We start from the raw sequence: 9,445 nt of genomic DNA, 5'->3' as shown, positions 1-9,445 counted from the left end.
AATTTTTGTGGTTGTACAACAAATCTTTATGAGTTCAAAAATAGAAAACTCTTTTCAATTGTATCTCATGCAATTATTAACTTAATCTTGGCCTCTAAAATATTTATAGTCTTGTGGTTGTACAACAAACTATAATGTTTTAGTTAAGTCTAATTTTTTATTTTCATACAGTCATATACGGATAATACTGTCCTCATGGTTGCACAACAAAGTAATATATCCAAAAATACCGTTAGCATCTCTATGCATCAAGACTATACTACATTAGTCTTTATAGCAAGTGCCATAATTGCACAACAAACGTACTATGGTTCTTTGCATAATATTAACTTAGCATGAAGGAAGGCTTCGAGTAGTATTTTCAATATCAAGCTTTCTAAATTCAAGATCTTTTAACTAAATTGGCTAGATAAATAGGTGGGAGACTTTCCGTACTTTCACAACAGTCCTAATTAAGTAACCACCTTTGACACTTTCCTAGACACCAATTGATCAATCGATTCTAAATTGATCAACCATTAGTTCCTTACACTATGACTTAATATAAATTTTTATGAGGGCTTTCTGGTCTCATGCACATTCTATTATGAACATGTAATATTTATTGCATATCAAACATGCAATCAAACTATATGTTAGTCATAAAAATTTACATGCTTCAAAATTAAATTTCATATTGAGACATATGAAAACAAAATTCGTCTATGCATTGCATAACATAATTTATATCAGATATATGAAATTAAAATATTGCTATCGCATAGCATAATTCATAACCTAGGTGATTATCAATTCTACATCTACGCATTATCATATAATTGAACCAATCAAGGTTTGCTCTGATATCAATGCAGGATTATGATGGCACAGCGGAAGCATGGATTTGAAAATTTTTTCATTATGAAATTCTAGCCATCAAACTCTAATCCATGATCACCTTGATGATTAACAATCATATACAATATATGCATATCATTATAGCAGGGATAGATGAATACCTATAATGCTAAATCTAAATTTTAGTAGAATTTTCACTAGGCATCCAAGTGTTCGCCTTCCAATGTTGATCCACATGAGAGTTGATTTAAGATATTTGCTCCTCAAAATTGATTCTTCTTATTGAATTCTTTCTCAAAAAATTTTCTTGGACAGCACAACACTAACCTAAAGGTTGGTCTTCTTTTTCTTCCTCCTAGCCTTCTCCCTCTCTTTCTTTCTTTTCTCCTTGTCTTGCCTAATTCTCTTCCTAAGTCCTTGTCCTAAAGCAGAGCTTTTGTCCTTAAGAGGACCTTGTCTTAATAAGGGAAGGAAGAGAACTATTGGGACAATAGTAAAGAGGTTGTAAGAAAGAAGAGATAGAAATTGATTGAATTGAATCCTCGGGCGCCACCTATTTATAGGTGAAGAGCGAACGCATGTCTAAACTATCTCGTGCCCATCCAAGCCATCTCACACCCATTCACCTCATCTTATGCTCATCAGCAAAAATCTTATGACATATGGATAAACATCAGGAATTAATTTGAAAGACACCTCGCAGAAGGACTCTTCAGTGTGCAAATAATTTTTGGTGTTTTTTCGAAGTATCGCAAGGTTTCATAAGGGGCGCCCACTCTATCCAACGGATAGAATCCCATCCAATGACCATTCAATGGCCAATATAGATGGCACCCAAGTAGATTTGGCATGCAAAATGATAAGGCATGGGAGTTTAAAGAGACTCCATAACCACTTGGACTCTAAGTCCAAGTGGCACCAAGGATAAAGGGGTGGCTAGGATAGATCAAGTGCAACTTGATCTCAAACTTATCCACTCAACCAACCATCACATGGCTGACAAAAAGTCCATGCCTAAAAAAAGATTGGCATGGAAACAAATTGGATAAGGGCAAGGGAGAACGCCACATCCCTTGCGGCGCACAAAACCTTGTGCTAAGAAGGAATGCCCCATGTGCCAAAAAGAGTGAATCTCTAGTGCATGGAGAGGCAATTTTTAGGTGCTAATTCCCTTGGCTCAACCAACCAAGGTCAACCCAATCTAGACCAATTCAAAATATGAGTCTAATTGGATTTAATTAGTTCAATTTAGAATCAATTTTGGATTCGGTTCAAACATAGGAGCTAGGGTTTGCAACATATACTAGCATATTCATCCTGCAAATTTGATCTAATTTAATTAGATCTTTGATTAATTTTCTTTGTGTATGACCCATTGGGTTCCACATCTAGCCAGCAGTAGGTCTGGATATAAGTTGGCTTGATTTGATTAGAATCTTTTTTAATTAATTTAGGTCTAAATTATGCTAATCTGATTTCAATATAGAATCCTTTCTAATTGGTGATCGAATTAAATTTTTTAATTTGATTAAAACTACAAGACAAGATTGATGTCTAGTAATGTATCATGTCTATCGAAAGATATAAAATTTTGATAAAAATACTAAAAGCATTCTTCAGTGGTAAGTTATCGTGTAATTTAATACTACGATCATATTGCATCCCGAATATGACTATAGATATAGAAGTATTTCAAATCTAATTTTATATTCATATTTTTTTAATCTAATAATGATGATTCGATTAATAAAATATTAATTTTTTAATTTTTATGATATTTTGATCAAATTCTTCTTGAATCATCATATGATAAGAGCAAGTAGGATATGATTTTCTTTTACTAGGAGTGATTGATTCTATGTTGACCTACTCATAATCTTCGTATATAATCTACTATATCCAGAATACTCCATACATGACTTAGTTGTGAATGAGTATGAACCAAAATATGAATTCATGTATACAAGATTTCATGATGATCTCAAATCTAAGGATCAGTTGCACTACTCCCACTTAGATAATATTTTTTGACATGCAAGTAAGACACTATAAGATGTTCTCTTTTGATGAGTCAATTCAGTGACCTTATTCTTTAATGAGTATTCACATCCTTGTATTTGTGTCTCACACAAGTGATTGTGAGATCAATCATCCTCTCTATTGAGTATACGTAGGATGTGCCAGTCTTTCTGAAAATATTGATCCCGACTCAATGTATCAATGACTGAAAATATTTAAGATTAGGATTTTAAAATTTTAGATCTTACTGGTATGATTTCATTATAGCCCTAAAATCATTATCCTAATCTATAGGGCTCATCATAATCTTAGTAATAAATATAAGATGCAGCATATGATGAAATACAAAGCCTCTATTTAATTTACAAAATATCATGTATATGAGCAAAAGATCAAAAGAAATCTCATCATAATACAAATTATGATTAACTTATAGGACATAATTCTTTCACTGAGAGGGAGCAATGGGATTTTTAAGGTGAGTTTTTTTTTTGGTAAGGGGTCCCTTGATTTTTTTAGAGCTTAATCTTAGTGGAAGCATTGTACTTTATAAGGTTTGGGAGATTTTTGATCGAAAGAAATACATGATCAATCGTGGTTGGATTTGATATTTTATTTTTTTAGTGTATAGTGTCAAAGATGAAAAATATAAGGGTCTTAATGAAGTTAAAAGTCAGTCTTAGTGACTAGATGGTACTACCTCAGAAGTATCAAGAATAGGGGCTTCAGATGTAAATGCTAATACTATAAAGTGCCAAAATATTTTTCTGGACACCTACATGATGTAATATTTGTCAACATTCTACTTGATATTCTAAATTTATCAACATGATGTAATATTTATGATATAGTATTTGTGATGTAATATTTGGAATGTCAACATGATGTAATATTTATCAACATGTTATTAATTATTGTATATGTAATATCTATAAAAGTGTATAAATATGAAACTCTCTATTATTTATTCTATTTCTTGTGTTAGTATATGTAATTTATTCTATTTCTTTTATTAGTGCAGAACTAAAACATGTCTGGATATCATACTTGGATATATAATCGGTTAACTAATAGATATACAAATGTTGAATTTATTTCGGGGGTTCAAGAGTTTCTTGATTTTACTTTTTCTCAATCTATATATGCAAGTGAGAACAAAATAAGGTGCCCATGCTTTAAATGTTGCAATCAAAAGTGGGTACTCGTGATGAAGTGAGAGTATAATTATATAAAAATAGATTAGTTGAAGGATATACCGTATGAATTTCACATAGTGAATCCTATGAAAAGCAATGGGTATCTGAAAAATCTTCAACAAGCAGGAATGAGAATATATATATGGAAGATGATGTGAATCTATATAGAACAATGGTAATGGATACAGTAGGTAATGATGAATGGCCTATGGATAGAGTTAATAAGATTGAGTTTGATTCTAAACCTCCTAGTCCAAAAGTTTCTAAATTTTATGATTTGTTAAAAAATACTGATGAGCCATTGTGGATGGGTTGCAAAAAGCATACAAAGCTATCTGTGATTTCACAACTTCTAAATTGTAAGTCTGAACTTAACATAAGCAAGGGTTGTTGTAACCGTCTTTTTTTCATACTAAAAAGTATATTGCCAAAGGATGAAAAGTTGCCATGCAACTTTTATAAGACAAAAAAGATGGTTGCAAAGTTGGGACTTGGATATATGAAGATAGATGTTTGTCCTAACATGTGCATGTTATACTACAAAGAAGAAGAGAACAACATGGTCTGCTCGATTTGTTCACATCCTCGGTATAAATCAAGGAGAAATATTGATGGCACAATGGAAAAAGGTATACCTTATATGAAGATAGATGTTTTTCCTAACATGTTTATGTTATACTACAGAGAAGAAGAGAACAACATGGTCTATTCGATTTGTTCACATTCTCGGTATAAATCAAGGAGAAATATTGGTGGCACAATGGGAAAAGGTATACCTTATAAAGTCTTACGCTATCTTCCTCTCACAGAGAGACTTTAGTGACTTTACATGTCTTTCAAAATTACTGAGCACATGACATGGCATATGGTGAATAGGTATGTTGATGGTACTATGGCACATCTATGTGATAGTGAGGTGTTGATGCATTTCAATCGAATCCATCTTGATCACCTTTGATCTAAGAAATGTGCGACTTGAACTGTGTATGGATGGATTTAATCTATTTATCTACTCATCAACTCCTTATTCTTGTTGGCCAGTGATTATAATTGTATATAATTTGCCTCCCTAGATGTGCCTTAAACAACCCTACATGTTCCTAAATATGATCATATTAGGATCAAAAAGTCCAGGCAAGCATATCAATATATTCCTTAGACATTTGATTGATGAGTTAAAAATATTATAGAGTACAGGGGTCAACACTTATGATATTCATTAAAAGTAGAATTTTCAAATGAGAGCAGCACTTTTACGAACAATCAATGATTTTTTTGTTTATGGTATGCTGTCAGGATGAAATACATATGAAAAATTGGCTTGTCCTTATTGTATGGAGTGTACTGTAGTATTTACTTTATAAAAAGGTGCAAAGGCATCTTTTTTTGATCATCACCATCAATTTTTGCCAATTAATTACTCCTCCAGAAAACAACGAGATACCTTTAAGAGGGATATAATTGAAAAACCTCCTTCCCTTTCTTGGTTATTTGGTGATGAGTTATTGCAAAGAGTATGGAGTCTCTCTAATATCACATTTGGCATCCAGAGTGGTAAACAAAAAATTTTGGATTTAGGTATCTAACATAATTGGATGAAAGTGAGTATTTTTTGGGAGTTGCCTTACTGGCATACGAATCTCATTCGACATAATTTAGATGTCATGCATATTAAAAAAAATATTTTTGATAATATATTGAGCACAATAATGAACATCAAATGGAAAACTAAAAACAATGCAAAAGCTAGGTTGGATCTTGCCACATATTGTAAGTGCCTACATTTGAAGTTGCAAAAAGATGGTAATGGGAGAGTATACAAACCTAAGGCCACCTATAGTTTGACTAGAGAACAGAAAATTGATGTCTATAATTGGGTTAAGGAGTTGAAGTTTTCAGATGGCTATGCTTCAAATATATTCCGATGTGTGAATATAGAGGAATACAAATTTTATAGATTAAAAAATCATAATTGTCATGTGTTTATGGAGCAATTGTACCTATTGCCTTTTATGATTTATTGTCAATTCCTATTTTGGATGCATTAGTCAAGCTCAGCCATTTTTTTAGAGACTTATGCTCTACTATCTTACATGTTGAGCATATGGAAACATTGGAGAGAAATATTATGGAGACCTTATGTAAATTAGAGAAAATCTTTCCTCCAAGTTTCTTTGATTCAATGGAGCACTTGCTAGTCCATCTTGCTTATGAGGCTAAAATTAGAGGACCTGTTCAGTTTCATTGAATGTATCTATTTGAAAGGTAAAGTTTATAATTGAGTAATCATAATTTTCTTTAAGTAATTGAATAAGGCAATTATTTGTATACATTGTTAACTTATTGGAGTAACTGTTTTATTTATAATTCAAGTATATGATCTATTTAAAATAAAAAATATGAAATAAGGCTTGTGTCGAGGGATCGATTTGTGAAGCTTATATTATAGAGAAAATCTCCACTTTTTGCTCACTTTACTTTGAACCCAAGGTTCCAATACGATTGAATAAAATTCCATAGAATGATGATAAGGGAGCTAAGGGGACTATGGGACTTCTGTTTGTTTTCTCCCATCATGATCGACCATTTAGTCTGATAGGATCTCATAGGTACAAGGATGATTTCGAATATAATGCAGCACATATTTACATCTTACTAAATTGTGATGCGCTCGGATCTCTTATCGAGTAAGTGTATAAATTCTTATACATTTGTGGTGATTATCTCATTAGAAAGATAATTTATAGCTACTAATTGAATTCTTATGCAATTATAGACAATATGATGATTATATGAGGGTATGCTATCCTTCCATAAGCGATGAAGAGGTGGAAAGGTCTCGTGAATGGGAGTTTGCAAGTTGGTTAAAATAGATGGTTAGTGAATGAATATTTTATAGAAATTATTTTTTTATCCATATATAGTTATTAATTCATTGACATTTTTATTGAATAGGCAAATATAGCTGGAAATGAATTTGATGACCGTATAGTAGATATAGTGCAAGGTCCTTCACAGGCAGTAAAAAGCTATAAGGGATACTTTGTTAATGGGTTTAAATTTCATACAATTGACTATAGCCAAGGTAGAAAAATAATGAATAGTGGAGTTTGTGTTAAAGGGAGCTGTTATAATGATTATGAATATGACTATTATGGGATGTTATATGAAATTATAGAGCTATAGTATTATGGTGTTGGAAATAAGATTGTGCTATTCAAATGTGATTGGTATGATATGGAGAGGAGGATTAAAGTCAATAAATATAGTCTTGTTGAAGTTCGACATAATCCATGTCTTTTTACAAATGAGCCATTTATTCTAGCTCAGTTGGTGCAGCAAGTTTATTACACAACCTATCCTAAAAAAAGAGGGAAAGACATGATTGATGGGTTGTTTATAAAATTAGAGCAAGGAGTACATATGATATACCAGTTGTAGCCATCAATGAAGAAAATGTAGCTATTACTGATGATGTCTACTAAGAGGATGAGAAGCTCTAGCAGAAGCTTCAGTTGCACTTGATGGTATTGATATTTTTCTAAATTTTAGTATATATCAAGAAATTGATGGAGATGAGTTAACATAGTTGCAACAACAAATAGTAGAATTGGAACAAGAGTATGATGAGGAAGATAGAGATGAAGAAGAAGAACAGGAATTTATTGAAGAAAATAAGACTAAAGAGGAAGAAAATAAGTTTGAATTATCCAATAATGATGATGATTAATTTATAAAAATGATGTGTGTAATTTTGAATTTTTGTAAAATGTATTGATCTAAATTACTATCTTTGTTAGATGATTTTAACTTATGTCAAGTATTATAAAGTTTTGAAGGAATGTTTTTCAAATTTAGTCGAGATATTATCTTTGTCAACTAACATATTCTGTTATGATATTTATTGTCATTATATGATTTCAACTATATTTCAATTATATTTGATTGACAATATTTTCTTCTAAACAGTATGCATGTGGTAGCTCAAGGTGGTGCAAGTGGCTCATGGGGAGGTAGGAAAGGTGATAGAGGACATTGCACCATCATCATCCTACTTATGCTAATGGGGTTAGTAGGAGGCCACCATTATATCCGCAGGACATTCAAGATACTCCTATATCATATATGTAGGACCTATAGGATACTTCTCCCCACCAGTAGAAATAGAATGATACTACTAATACTGTAGATGATATTACTTACCCTACAAATGCTCTAGATGGTGATCCATTATTAGATCAGATATCAGATAGCAATCCACCATCACCTGCATTACCTAGGACAAGAGGGTTAAATCAAGAGACTCCAGAGCCTACAGATCCATCAACAAGCCAATGTATCACGGCAGAGGATGGAAAGTATGCAATGATTAAATTACTTTTAGTTTATAAAAATCACTAGTATTATATTTTGATATTGTACAAAAAGTTTGTAGATTTCATGATTCTAAGGTCATTAAGGCTATCACAGCCACAATCATGGAGTTGTACTTTGATCCTTGGTTTGTATAGAGTTTGGTGCCAGAAGGCACCAAATAAGAGATTTGACGATGATTTCAGGTGAGTTATAAAATACAAATATAAATATTTATGTTATATAATACAGATCATTACTATTCATTAATTTATAATTTTTTATTGACATGATAACAGGCCACATAGACTCCAAAAATGCATGCACAGATTCTTGGAGCATATCATACGGCAACATCTGAAAAATTTAGAAGTATTCTCAATGAAGAACAAAAAAGGACAAAAGATAAGATAAAGAAAGAGAAAGGTTGGGATTATAAGATTTCTATGCAGGAGTGTAAAGGTTTAGATCTAAAATGGATGAAACCTAGCATATGGGAGAAGCTTCTTGATGATTATTGGGCCAAAAAAAAAAAGGCTAGAAAAATCTGAAGTGGGGTATGCTAATCAGATGATGGAGGAGGAATATATAATGAAACATTCATACGGTTCGATACCCATCGTGATGCACAAAAAAAGAATTGTGAGTTAATAAGTTATAAATATTATTTTAACTATTTTAGGTACTTGATCTTAAATTTTTTTATTATTCTATCATGTGTTGTTGAATGTAGATGCAAGAGCATAGTAGAGAACCAAACCATATAGAGTTGTCCAGCCACATTCATACATTGAAAGGAAAGTCAAAACATGTCGATGCAAAGTCAAACAAAGTTGCTGTAAATCATGAATTTGTTTTATTTAAATATGCTACTTACTACTTAAAAATTTATATATTTTTTGTACTTGCAGGAGTCTTATGCTTCGATCATTTCAATCAAGCATGGTGATGATACCTCATTGCAGTCTTCTTTTGATACTGATGCATGGGTGGAAGCAATTGGAGGCTCCAATAAAGGTTGATTATATAGTTTTGGATTT

The 9,445-nt window shown here is 31.9% G+C and overlaps 1 pseudogene; it reads left to right on the top strand.

The window, feature by feature from the left end:
- The first annotated feature begins 5,716 nt into the window (after positions 1-5,716).
- LOC140853600 (uncharacterized) lies at positions 5,717-7,027 on the top strand (annotated as a pseudogene).
- The last annotated feature ends 2,418 nt before the right edge of the window (positions 7,028-9,445 follow it).

Source organism: Elaeis guineensis, chromosome 14, assembly GCF_000442705.2.
Source record: "Elaeis guineensis isolate ETL-2024a chromosome 14, EG11, whole genome shotgun sequence".
Classification (NCBI taxonomy): domain Eukaryota; kingdom Viridiplantae; phylum Streptophyta; class Magnoliopsida; order Arecales; family Arecaceae; genus Elaeis; species Elaeis guineensis.
The sequence above is the reverse complement of the archived record's forward strand: the minus strand, read 5'-3'. Positions and strand labels throughout refer to the sequence as shown.